At 41.6% G+C, this 24,660-nt stretch overlaps 1 protein-coding gene across 5 annotated transcripts in view; it reads right to left on the bottom strand.

Moving 5' to 3' along the window:
- The window catches only part of GNA14 (G protein subunit alpha 14), a 225,565-nt gene that overhangs the window by 103,743 nt on the left and 97,162 nt on the right, over window positions 1-24,660 (bottom strand). Inside the window, exon 2 of one of the 5 annotated variants that reach the window (XM_089336599.1) lies at window positions 21,760-21,843. The exons of the other annotated variants lie outside the window; for them this stretch is intronic. The gene's annotated coding sequence lies outside the window, so the exon portion shown is untranslated. The remainder of the gene's footprint in view (window positions 1-21,759; window positions 21,844-24,660) is intronic. 5 annotated transcript variants of the gene reach the window in all.

Below are 24,660 nucleotides of genomic sequence, written 5' to 3'. Positions count from 1 at the left end.
CCACTTTGGAAAGCTAAGAAATTGTTCTTCCAAAGTCCCTCTCAGAATTCTTATAAATCATAAAATTTTACTCAGATTTAAATATATATACAAATAGGCATTTAGTGTTTTTCAGACACTAATCTGATCAAAATCTATGCATTTATTCTTGAAAACTTCAGTTTAAGAACACATGGGCCTTGGGGCCGGCACTGTGGCATAGCGGGTAAAACTGCCGCTGACAGTGCCAGCATCCCATATGGGCGCCAGTTCATGTCCCGGCTGCTTCACTTCCAATCCAGCTCTCTGCTATGGCCTGGGAAAGCAGTGGAAGATGGCCCAGGTCCTTGGGCCCTTGCCAGGGTCTTCCACACGGGTGCTTCAGATAGACTCAGCTCCAGCCATTGCAGCCATCTGGGCAGTCAATCAGCGGAAGGAAGGCCTTTCTCCATGCCTCTGCCTCTCTCTAACTCTGCCTTTCAAATACATAGATAACTCTTTTAAAAAATAAAGAAAAAAAAAAGAACAGATGGGCCAAGTATTAGTATGATATTGACAAGGTCACATCAACTGCAAAAAACTCAGGCTTTGTCCTTGGTAAACCCCACCAACTCAGCCTCTTACTATTCCAGCAACATTTCTTCCTGGAACACCCCTCAACTCCCAAGAATAAAGACTGGTTCTCTTTTCCCTCTTACGGAGACAGTCATATGTTGCATACCATGATTGCTACATTTGCTATGATGCTTTCACATCTTCTCATTAGATGTTTGTCTTCCCATTAGTCTGTGAGTTCCCTTAAATCAGAAACTACCATCCCCCACCTTCATACCCAATACCTTACACAACAGCTGCCACAAATTAGGTGCTTCAGTTGGGTAGCCACAGATCATAACATACCACACATTTCAAAAAAAAACTTGCAGAAAGCATTTTTGAAGGTTTTCTTTACAAAGAATATGTATGATAAACATTTGAAGTCATAGATATGCTTGTTTTGACCTGAACATTACACAATATATACATGTTTTAAAACATCACATGGTATCTCATATAGATAAATATGCCAATTACAATACATTAACAAAAGGGTAGGTGCTTGATAAATGAGTGAATTTTGGGAGAACTATCTAATTCTGCCTTCATTAATCCTCTTCTAATCATCACAGAGCCTTGGAATGGTTCTTGACCCTGAATTCAGAAAGGCCTTTCTCAGGGATATCCAAGTACAGAAAGCACATAGAACTCCCAATAAACATGACCAGAAAAGATCCTCACCATGACACATTGTAGTCCAACTCTCCCAAGTGAAACAAAGAAAAGATTCTAAAATGTGCACAAGAGAAACACCAGATTACTTTCAGAGGATCTCCAATTAGACTCACAGCTGACTTCTCATCAGAAACCCTACAGGCTAGAAGAGAAGGGTGAGACATAGTTCAAGTCTTAAGAGAAAAAAATTCTCAGCCCAGAATACTGTGCCCTGCAAAGCTCTCATTTATCAATGAAGGTGAAATAAGGATCTTCCGTAACAAACAGAAATTGAAAGAATTTGTCACCACTCATCCAGCCTTATAAAAGGTGCTTAAGGATGTGCTACACACAGAAACACAGAAAGATATCCATTACTGTAAAGCAATGTGAAGGCAGAAAATCCCCCAGTAAAACTACAAAAGAAATCCAAAGTAAACAACAGTACTATTTATGGGAAAATGGCAGAGCCAAGTAGTTACTTATCAATAGTTGCCATTAATGTAAATAGCCTCAACTTCCCAGTTAAAAGATAGGCTGGCTGGGACTAAAAAACAAGACCCATTTATTTGCTGTCTACAAGAAACACATTTCACCAACAAAAATACAAGGAGAGTGAAAGTAAAAAGATGAAAAAAGATATTCCATGCTAACAGCAACCAAACAAGAACTGGTATAGCCATCCTCATACCAGACAAGACAGAATTTAACACAAAAACTGTTAAGAGACAAAGAAGGGCACTATGTAATGATTATGGGATCATTTCAACATAAATGTATATGCATATAGGGTGCCTGGCTATTTAAAAGAAATATTAATGGATCCAAAGGGAGACACAGACTCCAATACAATAGTAACAGGGGACTTCAACACCCCACTTTCATCAATGGACAGGTCAACTACACAAAAAACCTACAAAACAACAACAGAGTTAATTGACACTATGGACTAAATGGACCTGGTATCTACAGAACTTTTCACCACACAGTGGCAGAATACACATTCTTTTCATCAGTGCATGGAACTTTCTTTATGGCCTAGCATATTGTCTAGCCTAGAGAAAGTCTCAGCAAATTAAAAAAAAAAATCGAAATCTTACCATGTACCTTCTCTGACCACAATGGAATGAAGCTAGAAATCAACTCCAGAGTAACTAGATCATACACAAACACATGGAGATGAAACAACATGCTCCTGAATGAACAGTGGGTCACAGGAGAAATCAAAAGAGAAACCAAAACATTTCTGGAAACGAATGAAGACAATATACAAAACTTATGACACAGCAAAAGCAGTGTTAAGAGGGAAGTTTATAGTAATTGTTGCCTACATGAAAAAATTGGAAATGCACCAAATAGATGAACTATTAATGCATCTCAAGGACCTGGAAAAACAAAACATTAACAAAGCCCAAATTAGGAGGAAAGAAATAAAATTATAGAATCAATGAAATTGAAATTATAAAAATACAAAAGATCAGTGAAATGAAGAGCTGGGTTTTTTGAAAAAAATAAGCAAAATTTATACACCACTGGCCCAACTAACCAAAAAAGAAGACGACCCAAATCAATAAAGCCAGAGATTTAAAAGGAGATATAGGGGCTGCAACTGTGGCTCAGTGAGCTAACGCCCTGGCCTGCAGCACTGGCATCCCAAATGGGCACCGGTTTTCTAGTCCCAGCTGCTCCTCTTCTAATCCAGATCTCTGCTATGGCCTGGGATGGCAGTATAAGATGGCCCAAGTCCTTGGGCCCCTGCACTCATGTGGGAGACCTGGAAGAAACTCCTGGCTCCTGGCTTTGGATCAGTGCAGCTCTGGCCATTGCGGCCATCTGGGGAGTAAGCCAGTGGATGGAAGACCTCTCTCCCTGTCTCTACCTCTCTGTAACTCTGCCTGTCAAATAAATAAAATAAATCTTTTAAAAAAGAGAGAGATATAATAACAGATACCACAGGAAAAAAAGAATCATCAGGAATTATTACAAAAAGGTGTAAACCAACAAATTGGGAAACCTAGAAGAAATGGATAGATTCCTAGAAACATACAATTTACCAAAATTGAGTCATTAACACAAAGTAAAACCAAGCAGACCAATAACCAAAACTGGGATTGAATCAGCAATAAAGACCCTCCCAACAAAGAAAAGCCCAGGACTGGATAGCTTCACTGCTGAATTCTACCAGACATTTAAAGAAGAACTAATTCCAATTCTTCAAGCTATTCAAAACAATTGAAAGGGAAGGAATGATCCCAAATGCCTTCTATGAAGCCTGCATCACATTGTTTTCTAAACCTCAAAAAGATACAACAGAGAAAGAACTACAAACCAATATCCCTGATGAACATAGATGCAAAAATCCTCAACAAAATATTAGCTAATTGACTCCAACAACGTATCAGAAAGATCACTTATCTGAACCAAGTGGGTTTTATTGCTGGTATGTACAGATGGTTCAACATTTGCTAACCAATAAATGGGATATATCACATTAACAAACTGAAGAACAAAAAACACATGGTTATCACAATAGATGCAAAGAAAGCATCTGATAAAATACAGCATCCTTTCATGATGAAAACCTTAAACAAATTGGGTATAGAAGAAACATTCCTCAACACATTCAAGGCAATTTATGACAAATCCACAGCCAGCATCCTATTGAATTGAGAAAAGCTGGAAGTATTTCCTCTAAGATTCAGAACCAAGCAAGGATGCCCATTCTCACCATTGTTATTCAATATAGTCCTGCAAGTTTTAGTCAGAGCCATTACACAAGAAAAAAATCAAATAAAAAAAAGAAATCAAAGAGATACAAATTATGAAAGAGGAAGTGAAACTATCCCTATTTGCAGAAGACATGATTCTATATATAGGGGATCCCAAAGACGCCACTAATAGACTATTGAAAATCATAGAAGAGTTTGGTAAAGTAACAGGATATGAAATGAACACATAAAAATCAATAGACGCCAGCGCCACGGCTCACTAGGCTAATCCTCCGCCTTGCGGCATCAGCACACTGGGTTCTAGTCCCGGCCAGGGCGCAGGATTCTGTCCCGGTTGCCCCTCTTCCAGGCCAGCTCTCTGCTGTGGCCAGGGAGTGCAGTGGAGGATGGCCCAAGTGCTTGGGCCCTGCACCCCATGGGAGACCAGGATAAGTACCTGGCTCCTGCCATCGGATCAGCGCGGTGCGCCAGCCGCAGCGCGCCGGCCGCGGTGGCCATTGGAGGGTGAACCAAGAGCAAAAAGAAGACCTTTCTCTCTCTTTCACTGTCCACTCTGCTTGTCAAAAAAAAAAAATCAATAGACTTTGAATACACAGACAACGCCATTGCTAAGAAAGAACTTTGAAGATCAATCCCATTCACAATAGCTATAAAAAGAAATAACTTAGAATAAATTTAAGCAAGGTGGTGGAAGATCTCTTCAGTGAAAATTACAAAACATTAACTAGAAGAACAAAGAAAAAATGGAAAAATCTTCCATGTTCCTAGATTGAAAGAATCAATACCATAAAATGTCCATGTTCCCAAACACAATTTACAGATTCAATGCAATCCCAATCAAAAAAATCAATGATATTCTGCACAGATCTAGAAAAAAAATGCTAAAATTCATATGGAAATATGAAAGACCCTGAATAGCTAAAGCAATCTTTTACAATGAAAACAAAGCTGGAAGAATTACAATACCAGATTTCAAGACATACTACAGAGCATTTATAATCAAAACAGCCTGGTACTGGCACAAAAACAAACTCGTATACCAACATGTATACCAACTAATCTTTGACAAAGGAGCTAAAATCAATCTCTGGAGCAAGGACAGTCTATTCAACAAATGGTGCTTCGAAAACTTGATCTCCACATGCAAAAGTATGAGACTAGAGCCATACTTTACACTTTACAAAGAAATCCACTCAAAACAGATCAGAAACTTAAATCTACAATCAGATACCATCAAATTACTAGACAATATTGGGGAAACTCTGCAAGACATTAGCATAGGGAAAGACTTCTTGGAAAAAGACCACAGAAGCACAGGCAGTCAAATCCATATAGACAAATGGGATTAAATCAAGATAAGATGGTTCTGCACTACAAAGGAAACACTCAGCAAATTGAAGAGGCAATTGACAGAATGGGAGAAAATATTTGCAAACTATGCAACTGATAAAGGGTTAACACCTAGAATCTATAAATAGCTCAAGAAATCCAACAACCACAGAACAATCCATCCAGGTAAGAAATGAGCAAAGGACTTGAATGGGCATTTTTCAAGACAGGAAATTCAAATGGCCAATAGATGCTTGAAAACAAATCTCAGGATCACTATCCATCAGGGAAATCAAAATCAAAACCAAAATGAGGTTTCACCTCAACCCAGTTAGAATGGCTCTCCTACAGAAACCAACAAATGCTGGCAAGGATGCCAATGGGGGGGGGGGGGTACCCTAATCCACTGTTGGTGGGAATGTATGATACGATCCAGCCATCCCACTTCAGGGAATTTACCCAAACCAAAAGAAATCAGCATATGAAACAGTTATTGGGCTGGCGCCGCGGCTCACTAGGCTAATCCTCTGCCTTGCGGCACCGGCACATCAGGTTCTAGTCCCGGTCGAGGCGCCGGATTCTGTCCCAGTTGCCCTCTTCCAGGCTAGCTCTCTGCTACGGCCTGGGAGTGCAGTGGAGGATGGCCCAAGTCCTTGGGCCCTGCACCCGCATGGGAGACCAGGAGAAGCACCTGGCTCCTGCTTTCGGATCAGTGCAGTGTGCCGGCCTCAGCGGCCATTGGAGGGTGAACCAACGGCAAAAGGAAGACCTTTCTCTGTCTCTTTCTCACTGTCCACTCTGCCTGTAAACAAACAAACAAACAGTTATTGGTACCCCCCCCCATGTTCATTGCAGCACAATTCCCAATACTAAGATATGGAATCAACACAGATGTCCATTAACTGTTGACTGGATAAAAAATTATGGTATATATACACTACGGAGTATTACTCAACTGTAAAAAAGTGAAATTCTGTCTTTTCCAACAAGATGTATGCAACTGGAAACCATTACAGTTAGTGAAATAATCCAGCTCCAAAAAGACAGATGCCGTATGTTTTCTCTGATCCAAGGCCACTTATAGAGTACCTAAAATGTAAAGTATTGGAGTGAACTGGGCATTTTGAGATTTGATGACTGTTTACAGCCCTTGTCTCCTCTGTGGAGGACCAGTGTATTTTTCTTCATAGTATTTGTTGAGCTCTTTTAGTTTAGGGTTAACTTTACCATCATCAAGTAAACTGAAAGTAGATCTTTGTAAAAATTAAGAGTTAGAATATGAGAGGAAGAAAGAAGGGTTGGAGCATGGGCAGGGGGAGGGTGAGGAGGTAGTATCACTATGTTCTTAAATATATATTAAACACATGAAACTTGTATAACTTAATTTTTTTTTTAAAAAAAGGGATATGGTTAAGCAAAAATGTGGTAATTATACCCACTGGGACACTATAAAACAGCTAAAAAATCATATATAGGAACCAGCGCTGAGGTGCAGTTGGTAAAGCCACCACCTATAGTCCCAGCATCCCATATGGATGCCAGCTTGAGTCCTGGCTACTCCATTTCTGAGCCAGTTTCCTGTTAAAGATTCTGGGACAGCAGAAGATGGCCCAAGTATTTGGGTCCCTGGATCCACTGGGAGACCCAGAAGAAGCTCCTGGATCTTGGCTTCACAGTAGCTTAGCTCCAGCTGTTGCAGCCATTTGGGTAATAGATCAATGGATCGAAGAGAGGAAGATGTCTCTCTACCCCCTCTGTCTAATTCTTTCAAATAAAATAAATAAAAATCTTTATAAATTACATATAAAATATCTTTCCAAAAATAATGAAGGGTCTTCCTCAATGTCAGTGAAATATGCCCCTCCTCTGATTCTCTCCTAAACCCCCAAGCTGAGAGGGCAAGTTCATGCCTACTCAACTTTTAAAGTCTCATCAGAAGGTCTTCATTGTGGCTTCATCCTCTCAAAGAAATAAATTTCTTTCCTGGTGTAGAACTGTTAATCACCCCAATTCAGGACACACTCAGAGCCATTCCAGTCTTAATATATTCAGTACACACTGAGTGCCTGGGATGGGCACTAATTATGGGGGACAAGCTTCCACTTAGGTGAGCAAAGTCAACTCCACAGTGTCCTTTCCTCCAAGTTAAAATCTCTTTGTGCTCCAGTCTTTCTAGAACCATGAATGCCAGAGTGACTAAGACCAAAGCCTTTGGTTTCAATGTGTCTCTGATTACATATATAATCTATATAACAATTATATAATATATAATTATATATAGATAAGTGGTAATTATAAATTTTCTTTATATAAATATATATTAACATATTTATATTTACATATATTTAATATTATATATTATGTGTATTAATGTCTTATATATTAATATATAATTAAACACATAATATTTAAGTAATTTCCACTTATCTATTCCACTTATCTATTTCTTTAATTATATAATATATAATATGCAATATAAAATATATTATATATAATTATATGATATTATATATACTTTTTTTTTTTTGACAGGCAGAGTGGACAGTGAGAGAGAGAGACAGAGAGAAAGGTCTTCCTTTGCCGTTGGTTCACCCTCCAATGGCCGCCACGGCCGGCGCGCTGCGGCCGGCGCACCGCGCTGATCCGATGGCAGGAGCCAGGTACTTATCCTGGTCTCCCATGGGGTGCAGGGCCCAAGCACTTGGGCCATCCTCCACTGCACTCCCTGGCCACAGCAGAGAGCTGGCCTGGAAGAGGGGCAACCGGGACAGAATCCGGCGCCCCGACTGGGACTAGAACCCGGTGTGCCGGCGCCGCAAGGCAGAGGATTAGCCTAGTGAGCCGCGGTGCCGGCCTATATATACTTATGATTTATATAGTATATAATATAGTATTATATAGTCTTTAAATATAATATAGTATTATATATTCTTATAAATATATATTCTTTAAATATGTATTCTTTATATATTATATAAGTACATAATGAATTTTTTTTAGATAATTTCCACTTATCTATTTAATTTCCAACAATTTAATGATTTAATGATTCATGCCTACTAATTGTCTCCAGCCTTGTTCATCAAAATCTCTGTGGCAAGGCATTTGTAAGAACACAGACTGGAATCCTTTCTCCTAGATGAGTTAAAATAACCATAACTCCTGGTTGCCCAAGACATGCTTAATTTATACCCCCTGTCCAAGGGAATTACTAACAGCATGCATTTTCATTCTCAAAAGTATCCTACACAACAAAGTCCGTGTTTGCCCTAAGTACAGCTCGACCTTATTGGGGGTGGGAGAGATTTTACAGCTTCCTCAGGCATTGCAACTACAGTTCAAGATGAGAACACACATAACCAGTCAGTGTTTCCTTTTCATACCACCTCCACAAAAAAAAAAAAAAAAAAAAAAAAAAAAAACCCTCACATTTTCAGGAAGAAACTGTGGGAGCTACTGACAAGTTTCTTATATTGGGCGGATGTGCCTCATACCCTGGTTACAAAACCAGGGGAGCAACATAACCCGCCGGTTGTGATGTGGCAGACAGAAAAAGAGGTCATTCCAACCAAAAGAAATACGCACATGAGCTAGCTACTCTGTATTAATTAAATCTACAGTGCCCTAGTTATGGGGGAAATATTTCCAACAAAAGCCAACTTGATGTCGCTTCAGTGCCTAATTAAACATAGGAAAGACAGTCTTTTGTCATCAGGGGAAATCAAGCTCTTTCTCTGTCGATGAGTGGGACGCCTGTGCTGTGATAATAAGGAGGGTTATTTTTCCAAAGCATGGGGCAGTACATGAGAAAGATCCGAGGATTTCCCTCATTTTATCCTAGCGAGGCAGCCATGTTCTTGCGGCCTCTCCTCTGGGATGTCAGAGGAGGTGACATGGCACAGTAATTACAGCCAAGCAGTACATTTGAGGCTGATCTTTTTTTTCTTTTTTTTTTTTTTTTTTATTTGACAGGTAGAGTTACAGACAGAGATAGAGAAAGGTCTTCCTTCCCTTGGTTCACTCCCCAAATGGCCGCCACAGCCGGTGCTGCACCGATCCAAAGCCAGAAGCCAGGGCTTCTTCCTGGTCTCCCATGCGGGTGCAGGGCCCAAGCACCTGGGCCATCCTCCACTGCTTTCCCAGGCCACAGCAGAGAGCTGTACTGGAAGAGGAACAACTGGGACTAGAACCCGGCGCCCATATGGGATGCTGGCACCACAGGCAGAGGATTAAAAACGTGAGCCATGGTGCTGGCCCCTGAGGCTGATCCTTTTTCTTGCTGGAATCTGATTTTTTTTTTTTTTTTTTTTTTTTTTTTTTTTGGACAGGCAGAGTTAGAGAGACAGAGAGAAAGGTCTTCCTTCTGTTGGTTCACCCCCCAAATGGCCGCCAAGGCCAGCACCTGCGCCGATCTGAAGCCAGGAGCCAGGCGCTTCCTGCTAGTCTCCCACGCGGGTGTAGGGCCCAAGCACTTGGGCCATCCTGCACTTTCTGGGCCACAGCAGAGAGCTGGACTAGAAGAGGAGCAACTGGGACAGAACCGGCACCCTAACCGGGACCAGAACCCAGAGCACCGGCGCTGCAGGCAGAGGATTAGCCTTGTGAGCTGCAGCGCCGGCCTGGAATCTCAGATTTTTAATCTACTAGTTAACGGTATGACCTCAGACAAATTACGTAAAATCTACGAATCTAAGTTTCCTCATCAGTTAGGTGTGTTGAATCATATCACTCCCATTATTGTGTGTTATGAGAACTAAACTCATTTAGCTGTAGCAAGTGGTGGTTGAACATTACTTATTTTAAGTAATAAAGAGGATGCTATCTGGGGAAATGGAAAGCAAGGCATGCATATAAGAGTTGGGAGACTCAATGTAATGGAGACAAAGTTAGAAACAGGACTTGGTCACATTCCCAGAAATGCTGGGGAAGTTACAAACAGCACCTGTATTAGTTTTTGAGGCCTCTAGTGTGTGGTGTGGTTTAGAATTGCACAAAGGGCTCTCCCCTAGAAGCTCGGAGGGCACCTGCTCGATGCTCTCTCCTAGCCTCTGTTGGTTGCTGACTATCTGCAGCCTGTGCCTTTTCGATCACATGGTCACCTCTCCATGTGTGCTGTGCCCACACTTCATTCTTCTAGGGACACTATTCAAAATCCTTCAGATTCCTCCAGGTTACTATGCTTTCCACAAATAGGTAAAAGTCAAATATTTCCTCACTGAGTAGATCTGCACCAAAATGAACACAGGTTGGGAGAATTTATCCTGGATAAAAGTAGAAAAGAGAATCTTTCCAATAACAGTTACCTTGTCAACTCTGAGTGCATACCGAGCCAACGAACATTTGCAGGTCCCAGGCAAATCTACAAATGAAAGCCCCTGGCTGGTGTTCTCTTCTCACCTCCTCCTCCACCCTCTGTGCAAGGGACTTTCCATGCATTCTGATTAGCACATCTCAGCTTTGCCTGCACCCCCTCACAAACATCTGTCCCTTGGCCTTCCATCAGGCCTAGGGGTGTGGACATTGGTGTATGTTCCTGTCTAAGGGGATGGGCTGTGGGACAGTCCACATAAGCCCTAGAAGTGGGCTTGGGACCATATGGACAGTGATACTCCAGAGTGCCAAGTGCCTGAGCAAGACCCGGGAGCTGGGGAGAGGACAAGGGCCACCAATAGGCATGAGCCTCAGCCCTGTGTCCTCTCCGCTTCCTTGGGTGGGAAGAAGAGGGAGGAGGAGCAACAGGAGGTCATCAGGAGTTGGGGTTCCTTTGCCCAAATCTAAGGGAGGCACTGTGCAGAGCCCTGGAATACGAGGGCAGCTGCTCGATGTGGTCTCGCCAGCCCATTCATTTGTAGCCAGCAAACACGCAGCTGTCTGTCTGGTGCAGATTGTTGAGCTAGGTGTTGTGGGAGGATATAAAATATGATGCTATTTTTAATTAGTTGTGGGGGAGACAAAAGCTGAACTGAGAAGAATTTCAAAACAAGGGATTAATAAGGGCAAATATCCCATAATCGTCAAGGAAGGGAATTTGAGGTGAAATGGAGTGATAGCTCTAGCTGGAGAAGGAGGGCCGATTTCAAGATCATCAGGTATCGGAATTCATCGTTTCACGCTGGAAATGATGCTTTCAGAGCTTCAGCAGGTACCACACATGTTAAATGGGCCTGGCTTAAGACAGTAGGGGCTACCGATTGAACATTAAGAGGGCCTGGGCTGAACTACAGAACGTATACCCCAAAAAACTCCACTTGACCTTAGCCAAAAGACCCGAAGCAATCCCAAAAAACTCAGGAAACTTTCAAATGAAAGAGTTGTATGTGTGCTGTTCAAGTTAAATGGGAATGGATCCGAGTTCAAACTCATGGTGTTATTGGTAAATAAGCTGATACTGCCACACTGATGTGGAAATGCAAAAACTGACTGTTTCCCTACTTATACTCCTAACACAGTGACTTTTGTCAAGAAAGCTGCTGCAATAGAAAGCCAGAGTAGAAAGCAGGCATTTAGTCTAACCACTGAAATGTCCACGTGCCATATCCGCGTACTTGGGTTTGATTCCCAACTTCCATCTAGTTCCCTGCTAATGAGGACCCTAGGAGGCAGCAGATGACAGCTCAAGTAGTCGGGACTCTGCCATTCAGGTGGGAGACCTGGATTGAGTTCTGGGCTCCCAGTTTTGGGCTGGTCAAGCTGCAGCTGTTACAGGGATTTGGGAAGACAATCGAAGATGGGAGCTCTCTCTTTGTCTCTCTCTCCATCTCAAATTTTAAAGATTTTACTGCATTTATACTTTCTTCACAGTGGGCATTAAGTCACACTTTATATATTTTCCTAGAGTCTAACCACTGTCTACACAATGAATTCTAAATGGACTCAAATGAGATGGAAAGGAGATGGCTTGGGCCGGTGCTGTGGCTCACTTGGCTAATCCTCCACCTGCAGCTCCGGCACCCAGGTTCTAGTCCTGGTTGGGGTGCCAGATTCTGTCCCGGTTGCCCCTCATCTAGTCCAGCTCTCTGCTGTGGCCTGGGAAGGCAGTGGAGGATGGCCCAAGTGCTTGGGCCCTGCACCTGCATAGGAGACCAGGAGAAGCACCTGGCTCCTGGCTTCGGATCAGTGCAGCGCGCTGGCTGTAGCGGCCACTTGGGGGGTGAACCAACGGAAGGAAGACCTTCCTCTCTGTCGAACTCTGCCTGTCAAAAAATAAAAAATAAAAATAAAAGAAAGGAGATGGCCTTGGCAGGACTACACCAAGGTTAGGTTGTCCACAGGATAAACGCAATCAATTTCAGGTTACAGCACACACATTCCAGTGCTCACTTCCTTCCGATTCACCTTCCCACACTGCAGTTTACTACAGTAGTTTTCAAGATCAGGTTTGCGATTTCCCCCATCTTATTGGTCACACTACTGTGGGTCCGGCTCCTGCTGTGAATCCTGTATGGAAATGAAAGCTCAGGTCCGATTCTCCTGATGAGCCTATCTGCAAGTCAGCCTGTTAGCCTCCCTTCTCCACCCCAGCCCCACAAGTACACATCGCTAAATGCTGGTTCCACAGCGGACTTGAAGGAAGACGTTTCAACCTCTTTGGCAGATTAGCTTACACGTTTCCAGTATATTTATGTTTATCTATATATACACACTTTATGCTTTATACAGAACTTATGTATGTAAAAAAATCCGTAAACAATCACAATCAAGAATCCCCAGCTAATGTTCCTTGACACAGCTTGATGCACATTCTCTGGCTATGATTTTCCTTCCCTCTCCTCATTCTTTTTTCAAATTCTGGACCTTCTTGGGCTCCTGGAGGATTCAGCTTCCACTCATCTACTAACATTTTTTAAGAATCCAAACTCTATCCTACAGATAGCAGTCTTCCATTTTTTCTTCCCCTGGATTGTGACATCTGGTCAACCACTGGCTAACACAGACTCACCTTTAGCCCTTTCCCAAAACAATCTAACATTGTAGTTCTATATAGCCTTGATACATCAGAAAAACAAGAATTTTAAAGTCACTCTTACTTTATCCTAGTTTTGTTAATGCCAAGAATTTTTGGATTCTTGTAGCAAATCAGTATCATCAAGCACTGAAATGAAAATGCTCACAGCACTCACATTCTAATGTATTTTCCATCCAGCATCAAGTAACGGAAACCTTGTCAGTGAATAGAACACTGTAACACAGGATGCTGGGAGAAAAGCAAGGGTAACTCGGAGTTTTCTAAAGGGTCATTATGAGAACCCCATCAGGATCGCTCCCACTTATCCAGCGATAACGTGCCTCTGGAATAAAACATCCCAGAGGGAATGGAGAAAGACATCTCAGGATCTCAGACTAGCTTTATAGAAGACAGTAATTCTAAGTCATCCAGGAGAACTTCATAAACAGCAGTAACAAAACAGTAAAATCTCAAATCTCTCTTGCACCTTGTTTTTATTCTTCTAATCCAACTCTTGGATGTGATCAGGCTCCTTACTTAGCAGTACCTCAGCCTGGACTAAGCAAGAGACAAAGAGTAAGGAAAGAACAGTCAATGAAGAACCATGTATTCCTACTGTTGCACCTAACATTATCATGAATGGCATCTCAGTAGTGTTGAGATTAGATCTTGGGGCCTGGCACCCTGGCTCACTTGGCTAATCCTCTGCCTGCAGCACCGGAATCCCATATAGGTACCGGGTTCTAGTCCCGGTTGCTCTTCTTCCAGTTCAGCTCTCTACTGTGGCTCGGGAGGGCAGTGGAGGATGGCCCAAGTGCTTGGGACCCTGCACCCACATGGAAGACCGGGAGGAGGCACCTGGCTCCTGGCTTTGGATCGGTGCAGCGCCAGCTATGGCAGCCATTTTGAGGGTGAACCAACAGAAGGAAGACCTCTCTCACTATCTGTAACTCTACCTGTCAAATAAATAAAAAATCTTAAAGAGATTAGATCTTAACTATATTTAAAAAAAAACACAGACCTATGTGGCATATCAAAATAAATTTCAAGTGAGTCGAAGACATAGATGCCAAAACCTTAAATGATCAACACAGGGCAAGAAAATCAAGATGAGTATTTGCTTAATATTGTATTGGGGAACTTCAGATTTATTCTAATACACACAAAATACAAATTAAAGACATGACAAAACAAAGATCCCACTAAAGGAAAACTTTTCTTATACACACTTTATATTATTCACTTAAATGTATATTCTATTAGACTTTATATTGCAAATTAGTTTTAAAAACAATGGATCAACAGAAGAGAAAATACAAAAAGTGTTAACAAGGCTGGGCTGGCATTATGGTATAGCAAGCAGGTTAAGACACTGCCTTCAATGCTGGAACCCCTTATGGGTGCTTGTTTGAGTCCCAGCTGCTCCATTTCCCATCCAGCTCCCTGCTAATGTGTTTGGGAAAGCAGCAGAGGATGGCTCAAGTGCTTGGGCCACTGCATGCACATGGAGACCTTGAAGAAGCTCCTGCCTTCAGCCTGGCCCAGCCCTAGGTATTGCAACCATAAGGGGACTCAATCATTGGATGGAAGACACTTCTCTCTCTGTCAAATAAATGAAACAAACTTTTTTTTTACAGTTACAAACTTAATACACTTCATAATTACAACTTTAGGAACATGGGGATTCTTCCCACCATGCCCACCCTCCCACCCATATTCCCAACCCCCCTCCCTCTTATTCCCACTCTTATTTTTTACTGAGATGTATTTTCAATTGACTTTATACGTACGTTTAACTCCATGTTAAGTAAAGAGTTCAACAAACTATAAAAAAAAAAAACTGTTCCGCAACAGTCAAGACAAGGGCTATTCAAAGTCATCGCTTCTCAAAGTGTCAGTTTCACTTTACAGATTGCCTTTTAGGTGCTCTATTAGTTATCACAGGCCAGAGAGAGCGTGTTATTTGTCCCTTTGAGACTGGCTTATTTCACTAAGTGTATTTTCCAGATTCGTACATTTTGTTGTAAATCACCAGATTTCATTTTTACTGCTGCGTAGTATTCCACAGTGTACATATCTCATAATTTCTTTATCCAATCTTCAGTTGATGGGTATTTGGGTTGATTCCATGTCTTAGCCATTGTGAATTGAGCTGTAACAAACATGCGGATGCAAGTAACTCTTTCACATGCTGATTTCATTTCCCTTGGGTAAATTCCCAGGAGTGGGATGGCTGGGTCATATTGTAGATCTATATTTAGATTTCTGAGGTATCCCCATACTGTCTTCCACAGTGGTTTTACCAGTTTACATTCCCACCAAAAGTGGATTAGGGTACCATTTTCCCTACATCCTCACCATCATTTAATGTTTGTTGATTTCTGTATGAAAGCCATTCTAACTGGGGTGAGGTGAAACCTCATTGTGGTTTTGATTTGCATTAAAACAAGTCTTTTTTAAAAAAAGTAACAAGGCAACTCACAAAAACCAAAGTACATATGTAAAAAATAGCTGGTCTCACTATAATCAAAGTACCAATTAACACCATGACATACTATGTTTTTTTTCTGTTAGAGATGTGAAATTGACAAAAATTCCAGTGTTGATGAGCATGTAAGAAAACAGCCGTGCCTATTTATCCTCATCCACAGCAATACAAAAGGTACTATGCCAGCATGTATCCACCTCATTCAAAATATGATGCTGTAACACCTAGAAATTCCAATTCTAGGATATGTAACCCAAAGAAAACATTTAATGGGACAGTGGTCATCATGTTCTACGAGGGCACTTCAAAAAGTTCACAGAAACATCAATTTATCTTCTAACTCCATTGTCTATGAACTGAAGTGTCCGTATGTAAAATAGCAAAAAAATAAGAAAAACATGCAACGCATATTGGTAGGACGTAAAATCATTAGTTATGGAGACTACACAATGGAAACACTATATGGTCAAGAAAATCAATGTAATAATATAATAATGTAAATATGTAATATTAATAAATGATAATGTAATGAACAAAACCTACTTGGTCGGGAGGTTTTATGTAATAAAGGTTGAGGGGCTTCCTGTGCTCCAATTCTAGTTCTATTTACTTTGTGCCTCACCTTAAAGAGCCCTTCATCAGGAAAAAAGGGAATGATCACAGTACAAACACTTAGACCAGTGCTTAGGCCACAATAAACACTCAGTAAGTGTGTTACTTTGAGATGAAGATGATTATTTTTCTGCTTGTAGACACACAGATACACAATCACAAAGGTACTTCAAAAAGTTCATGGAGAAGCAAGTGTTTGGGGTAGTGATTAAACCACTATTTGGGATGTCTGCATCCCCTACTGGAAAACCTGGATTCCAGTCATGGCTCTTGTTCCAATTCCAGCTTCCTGCTAATGCATACCCGGGAAGTGGTGATGGCCGAAGTAGTTGGTCCTACCCAACACATGCAAGGCCTAGATTGAGTTTCTGGCTTCTCACTTTGGCCAAGCCCTGCCCAGTCTGTACGAGCATTTGGAGAGTGAATTAGCAGATGGGAAGTCTCCTGTCTTCCACACTAAATAAATACAATTTTAAAAATTCATGGAAAAGGTTTATTATGAAAAAAATTCTTCATGGATTTCAAAACTATGCTCAAACACACTTTTCTTTAAATTCTATTCTCCAAACTTTTTGGACAACTTTGGACATAAAACTAAGTTGAAATTACAGTCACCAAATGTTAGTAGTAGTAATCACTAGATATTGTTTGCTTTGTTAATGCATAAGTAAAAAAATATTACTCCCATTGGGTTATCAGCACATCATGTCTATTGTTAAAGGTTAAATGTAAGATATTTTGCTAAAAACTACAGTTTCAGTGTAGAGTTACAGCATGAATACAGTCTCTTGTTTTCTCTCTCCTCTCAGCGGAGAGCTTCACATCCTGCAGCCTATTTTAATACTAAAATCATTCACTTTATGCAAATTTCAAAACAATATTAAGTAATAATACTTCACTGAATAAATTTTGGATCCTCAATGTAATTGCATCAAAACATTCCCTGACAAGACTTGGCTGAAAGGTCTGTGTTTATGAAGTGAAGAACTGAGCCGCGTTACATTTCCTTCCTAAATCTTAAGGAAAATAGGAGCATCCTGTTCCAAATTGCTCAGAGACACGGAGTTTATCTTCCAGCGCTGGAAACCAAACAGGGGATCTCATTCCTATTTTGACAATTAAAAATAAACTCTTATACTTGAATTACATGTTTTAGTGGTTGAATTTCTTTTTTAAAATGCAAATGTAAGTGATATTTTTCTTCCATCTGACTAGCAAAAATTAAAGACAGAGAATCAACTGTTGGTGGATTTGTGGGGGAATTTAGATTTCTATGCATCACTATTGGGAAAAGTAGATCAGTACAAGTGCTTTGGAGAGCATTTAACAGCATTATTTACAATAAAATATGTATGTTCTAGATTGGTTATATCATACTATGGAATTATTAATTTTCTTAGGTATGATCCCATTATGGTCACAGAAGATAATGATTATTAACAGAAAAGTGATGGAATACATGGAATGAACCTAAAACTTCAAAAGTTTCAGTAAAAACTAAACACACATACATGGATATGTATATTCTATCTATGTGTTTATCCAAAGAGAAAGCTTATATCGTCAATTTAAATGATGGGACAATTTTGGGAAAAGGAAAGCAGATTATTACTTTATGTACTTGCAACTTCCCTGCAGGTTTGAAAAAAAATCCTATCAACAAGGGTTGGAGGCAAAAGTGGCACATGATCCTTTCCACAAGCTGACATGCATAGTGTCCACTGCACTTCTGTTTGTCACTGTGAAGAATTGGCAGTCGCCGGCATCGAAACATTTCAATGTTTTGGATGAAATATTTTGCAGCAATGAAAAGGAATGCATTGAATCTATGAGTATTCTGCACCAGCACAGGTGGATCTTAGAAAGCACCATTGAGTAAAAAAAAAAGTAAATTGCCAAATTAGTTCTACAATAGCATTTTAAAGTCCACACAAAATGCATTGTTTCACAGTTGCGTAACTGAAAGATGTGGAGAATGGATTCAGAGACTCCACAGAATATACGTAGATTACAGTGGGGAGTGGGGAGCATGAGGAAGAAAGAAGGACCATGACGGGCCCACAGATATGATTGATGAAAGTAAAAGCAGGTCAATTCTGAGATTGACAAGATTAGACAAGATTGATTTATTTATCTATTCATTTTTAACTTCACAGATCAAATGTTTTAGAAAGCAATGAAATACACTCATCATAAACTGAATCATCCCAGGCCACCCCCCAGGAGTCACAATACCCCTCCATCTGTGTGTTAGCTGGTCCCAGAGAACCAAACCTTCCCCTCCTTTGCACCCTAAGCCCATCCCACTGGTGGTCTGAGCACTCCACTTTATCCCTCCCAACCAACCCCAGGCTCTCCAAGTCAGGAGCATGTTTGCAAAGTGCCTTGTAACAACCAAATCTGCCACACTCACCACCCATGGAGCTCTTTTTTTTTTTTATTCGTGGTGATCCAACAAGCTCCTCCAGCCAATGACCTTCTTGCTGCCCTCCACTTTGAAGTGAGCTATGGCTAATACACAAGGAAATCACATCCCAGCAATCCCCTCTAAAAAAACCCTGCCCCAGATAGATGTCCAAGAAATAGGCAATATACCTACAAGGCTACTTGCAAAAGTTGGCAAAAAGTGGAATTAAAAGATAAGTATATTTTGATACAAACAATTTTTAAATACATACATGTTGTTGAAAAGGTTCATGAAAATGCATATGTTAAAACTATGCATGCATTTAAAAAATTTTTGCACCAAGATAAACTTCTTTTAGTTCCATTTTCTGTGAACCTTTTGAAGTACCCTTATATATGTGGAATAAATGAGTCAATAGCAAAGGAAGGAGAAGGGAGAGAGAAAAAAATGAGAAAAACAAAAAGGTTAAAGCAGAAGAGCAGTTTACTTCGCTGGCAGAGCCAGACACATCTCCCATATTTATTACCCCCATGAGCAACAGAACCCTTGGGATAATAACCAGAACACAGTGTGCATCAACAATCTCCGCGAAATCAGAGAAGACCACCTTGCTTGTTCCAATGCATTTATGTTCTGGGCCAAGTACAGACACTGCGCTGAGCACTCTAACCCCTCAACAACTCAACGCCATTTCACTAAGAACAAAATATTGGATAACAAGGAATCCTTTTGGCACAGAATGAAACCATCTTTTCAGTAACCTACAAAAATATGAGGGCCTGGATGAAGGGTACAAGAAAGCAAGCTACATGTAAGGCTGCTCCTTCTGCAGGGGGCCAAAGGCTGAGTGGTTGATAGATGATGTCATGGGAGAAACTGCGGCCAAAGGGTAAGTCACTAGAGCTCTCATCACCAACCTAGAAATCCCCAATCAAGAATGAAAAGGAAACACTTTCTCAAGCAGTAAGTATCATCTGCACATTATTTTTATGCTAGCAATTTATAACCATGTATTTGGGGGGAATCAGAAGACTCTGCAGAGATTATTTTACCCAATCACCTCATTTTGCCAGTGAGCTCAGAAAGTCCAAGTGACTTTCTAAGGCCTCAAATTCATTAAAAACCAGAGTCCATGACCCCAGCTCCCACTTCCATATTTTCCAAATGCTATCACTTTATTCTTTCCTTCCCAGTCTCCATCATCTGAAATCTGACTCCGTTCTCCCATCTCTTGGGTCTTCTGTTTCGTAAACCAGTATTTTAAAAGATCTTAAGCCAACTGAGGCTATCTGAATATAAACTGGGTACTACATAAAGTTCTGGAAAAATTATCAATATTCTTAGGCATGATAATAGCCTTCTGTTTATCGAGAGGAATGTTCTTGACGAGGCAACGTTTGGAGGGGCATGCCATGAAGTCTGCAGCTCTCATGGCATTCACAAATAGATGCCCAAGAAACATCATAGCGGTCCTCACCTGTGCATTCTAATAAATAATTCTGAAGCATCTAGCTTGATGCTGTGTCTCCTCTAGGAGGCAGTTAGTGAAAATGGCAAAACCTCCCCCAGCACCTGAGTGGGATGAAGCTAAGTATCAGGGTATTTACCAAGGGTAACTGGCTTTGCTCCTTCTCCTCTCTTGAGCCTGATTGAAAGCCTGTTGCTCTCCCCACTTTGACATAAACCAGAAGGTATCTTCTCTGGATTCTCAGCTCTCATACCACACATTTCTCTGGCCTTAATCCTTCTTGCTAATAGGAGACAACTTATGCTCCATTATCCCCATCAATTAACCGTGTTCAGTCCAATTACTGAGAACAGAGTCCAGCTTCCAGAGACAGTTTCCATGGAGCCTGGCCTGAAGCTCCGCCTCCAACCACCAGCATAGCTCGAGACAGCGCTCTGGCTTAGCAATAGCTGACTGTGCTCACAAAATATGGGGAAGCATCGGCCCAAAGGGTGCAAGTGATGGCCCCCACTGACTGTAGAGAGATGATAGGTCACCAGAAAAAATAGTGACACCACGAGAGTGAGACCAGTGCTGGGGAGCTGCAGACAAAGATTGGGCATCTCTTCTGGGCCTGAGGGCACAGTGAAGAAGGGCCAGTTCACATCCTGATACTCTCATGAGTGAGGGTAGAAGGGGCATGTGTTCTTAAAGAACAGCCTGGTTTGCAACAGTAACAGGAAAGGGAGTGTGAGTCACAGAGTGATGATAGACACCAGGGTCTTTGCTTGAGTCGAAGGAAAAAGTTCTTTATCTCAGCCTGGTAAAGTCACTGCAAGAGTTGGTTCAACAGAAGTGGTTATCTAATTCTCCTCACCAGATTTTTACAACAGGAAGGCCCACTTAGAAATCACCCCATATTTGTACACTGCTCTCTCCTATGGCTGGGATGCAGTTTGTCCCCTACATGTTCAAGTGCTGGAAGCATCATTCCCAGCGTGGTGATGCGAGAAGCAGTAGACCTTTCAGAGGTGGAGTCCAGGAGGTCGTCACTGGAGGCACTGCCCTCAGGAGGCAGCGTGGTTTTCCTGGCACCTTAACTAGTCCCTGAGAGAAGAGTTGCTGCAGAAGGGCCCCTTCCTGCTCCCCGTGGCTCTGTTTTGCCAGGCGGCATCTCCCCCTTGCACACTCTCCCACCCATGTGATGCCATCCACCATCATGCCCCCATCAGAGGCTCCTAAACTGCGAGCCAGGTGCACTAACCATCCTCAGATGTTTTTTCTAGCAACAGAGAATGGACAACGCCCCTCTCCTCACACCAGCTTACTTCACACAGGGTGCTGCATAAACGGTCCTTCCACTTGCTCGCTTTGGGATCAGGGTCAGGGCTTAGTTTACATTTTCAGTCTCGGCCTTGATCTGTTACTAAACCTGCCAACAACAGAAAACGCCCCAGTCTGGTGGTGATGAGTAATCCTTGCTATGTGATAAGCACTGCTGGGTTTAGACGAGATGATGCTCAGAGAAAATTAGATCAGTAATCCTCACTACGGGTTGCCCATGAGAATTACCTGGAGATCTTCACGGAAGTCTCAGATGGCAGGCTCTGCCCCTGCAAAGTTCTATGGCGATTCTACCATCAGAGTTGAAATTTACTAGAATAGAAATAAATATTTTTATATTTTAGCTTTTTTAAGAAAAAAAAAACTCTGAATATAGGAAAAAGTAAATTGGATTGTATTTAAGGGAAATATGTAAGACTAAACAGAAAAACTATTCCGATAAGATTACTTAGTTGTTTCCCTTTGTTATTTTTCTTTCTCAATCTGAGGCTATTTTAACTTTTCTCATTCTTCTCATTCAAGTCTTATCACCCTACCCTGTTTCCACTGCTGCTTCAACACAGAGTGAAGAACTAGGTTCTTTCTTACCTGGAGTGCCACAGTCCCAAATTCTCAGGACAATTCCTCTTGCTTCATTATATTCCTTAAAACAGTTATGGGGCTGGTGCCACGGCTCACTAGGCTAATCCTCCACCTGCAGTGCCGGTACCCCAAGTTCTAGTCCCAGTCGGGGCGCCGGTTCTGTCCCAGTTGCTCCTCTTCCAGTCCAGCTCTCTGCTGTGGCCCGGGAGGGCAGTGGAGGATGGCCCAAGTGCTTGGGTCCTGCACCCGCATGGGAGACCAGGAGAAGGAACCTGGCTCCTGGCTTCAGATCGGCGCAGTGTGCCAGCCATAGCAGCCATTTTGGGGGTGAACCAACAGAAAGGAAGACCTCTGTCTCTCTAACTCTGCCTGTCAAAAAAAAAAGTTATGGAACTGGCATGGTGGCATAGAGGGTTGGGCTGCCATGTGCAACGCCAGCATCCCATATCAGACTGCAAATTTGAGTCCCAGCTACTCCACTTCTGATCAAGCTAATGTACCAGGAAAAGCCAAAGATGGCCCAAACGCTGGGGCCCCTGCCACACTTGTGAGAGACCCAGATGGAATTCCAGGCTCCTAGTTTTAGCCTGGCACAGCCCTGTTGCTGCAGTCATTTGGGGAGTAAGGCAGTGGATGGACGATCTCTCTCTCTGTGACTCGGCCTTTCAAATACATTTAAGAATCTTTTTAAAGAAAAGAGTTATTAGTACTCTACAATTTTTCTCAAGTTATCAAGGTGTTGGGAAAAATAAGGAGAGTACTTATGCATTCACCCAAACCAAAATTTCCTTAATGGACACATGCCTGACTTCCTACATGTAACTTTTCTAACTGCTGCCTCACTACCCAAGAATGTCAACCACAGAGAGCTCTCAGTCATGATTGCAGTTCTCAAATGTTAAATAGCTGTTCCTCCCACAGCTGTTACTACAAACACCAACTTAGATAAGAACTTTTCAAAGGGTTTTTATATAGAAATTTAAACAGGCTTTTCAAGAGTCACCAGGTTCCTATTAAGATACATGGCACTGCCCCCTCCCGGCCTCTAAAGACCCCTACAACAGACAGCCAGGCACAGAGGATGGGGTGTGGTTAAACTCAACACACCTGGTCTCAGCAACTGTACTCTGCTGGTCAAAACACCTTCTCAGACTGAAATCAATTGTTCCCTGGGATAAACAAATGCCTCTTCAGAGGTCTAACAGAGGCTAAGAAATCTCTTGAAAAGGAAGAATGACAAAAAAAAAAAAAAAAAGAAAAACTTATAAAATGCCATGCAAGTGATACCAATGTTAGTTGAATACTGTTTTTATTCATCTAGATGAATAGATAAGCAGAATGTAGTATATGCATAACATGAAATATTATTCAGCCTTAAAAAGGAAGGAAATTCTGATAGATGATCCCTGAAAACATTATACTAACTGAACTAAACCAGACACAAAAGGGCAAATATTATATGACAGCAATTACATACGAGGTACCTAGCTCAAATTCAAGGACGCATAAGGAGAATAAAGGTTACCAGGGACTGAGGAAGTGAGGGGAATGCAAAGCTACTGTTTAATAAGTACAGAGTTTATCTTCAGGACGCTGACTTTCTAGAATGGATAGTGGTGATGGTTGCATAACATTGTGAATATAGTTAATGACACTGCAATGCATGCCTCAAAATGGTTAGGCAATTTTTATGTGTATCTTACCATGATAAAAAAAAAAAGCCATGATTATTAAGTTTCTCCTATCTCTTAGACTAATGCTTAGCAAATCCCAGGCAGCTAGAATTTGATTACATTTTCCTTCAGCTGGCTAACTTATTACGACATTAACCCCACATCAACTCTGCCTCCTCTTTCCCGAGCTACCCCAGTTGCTAACAAGCAAACGGGGCCCCACAGTGGGCCTTTCTCTCCTGGCCAATCCCTCTTGTCCACTGCTTCACCCTCTCCCTTTCTGGGACAAAGTCCAAGCAACCTATTTCCTATTGGTTTTTTGCAGGAGGTTTCAAAGCATGATGAGCCAGGAAGTTTTCAATCCACAGCCGAGTTTTTAGCCCCTTGAATCACCCATCTATATTTAGAACTGCTTCCCTCTCATGTGTCCTGAGTCTGTAGATGTTTCTGGAATAGCTGGTAAGGGACTTCATTAGGAAATTTCAACAGCTGCGGGACAGTAAAATCACAGATCAACACCCTGGACTCAGAATTCAAGAATTCCTTCATGGGAACTCACCAGTGGGATCCCGAGATCAGTAACAATGGGTTATCAAAATCCACCATTCCTTCTCCATGGAAATTATATGAGTATGCAATGAACCACACAGTCCCACCTGTCCATGAAGTCAGGAAGTAATGTGTGATCATGTGTGGGCACAGCAGGGAAGTGTTTTGGCAACTCTGGGGATAAAGAATAGATTGTGCATGGTCTCAAAAACAACTAAGCATCTAAATTAAATGAGGAAGAGGGATTAAGGAGGGCACCTGAGGAACACAGAGTGACAGGATCCCAAAAGATGATCACCTATAGGGTAGGACACAGAAGAGAGCC

Source organism: Oryctolagus cuniculus, chromosome 1 (genome assembly GCF_051225735.1).
Source record: "Oryctolagus cuniculus isolate XC-2025 breed Fujian yellow rabbit chromosome 1, ASM5122573v1, whole genome shotgun sequence".
Taxonomy (NCBI): Eukaryota; Metazoa; Chordata; class Mammalia; order Lagomorpha; family Leporidae; genus Oryctolagus; species Oryctolagus cuniculus.
This window is presented reverse-complemented; position numbering and strand designations above follow the sequence as displayed.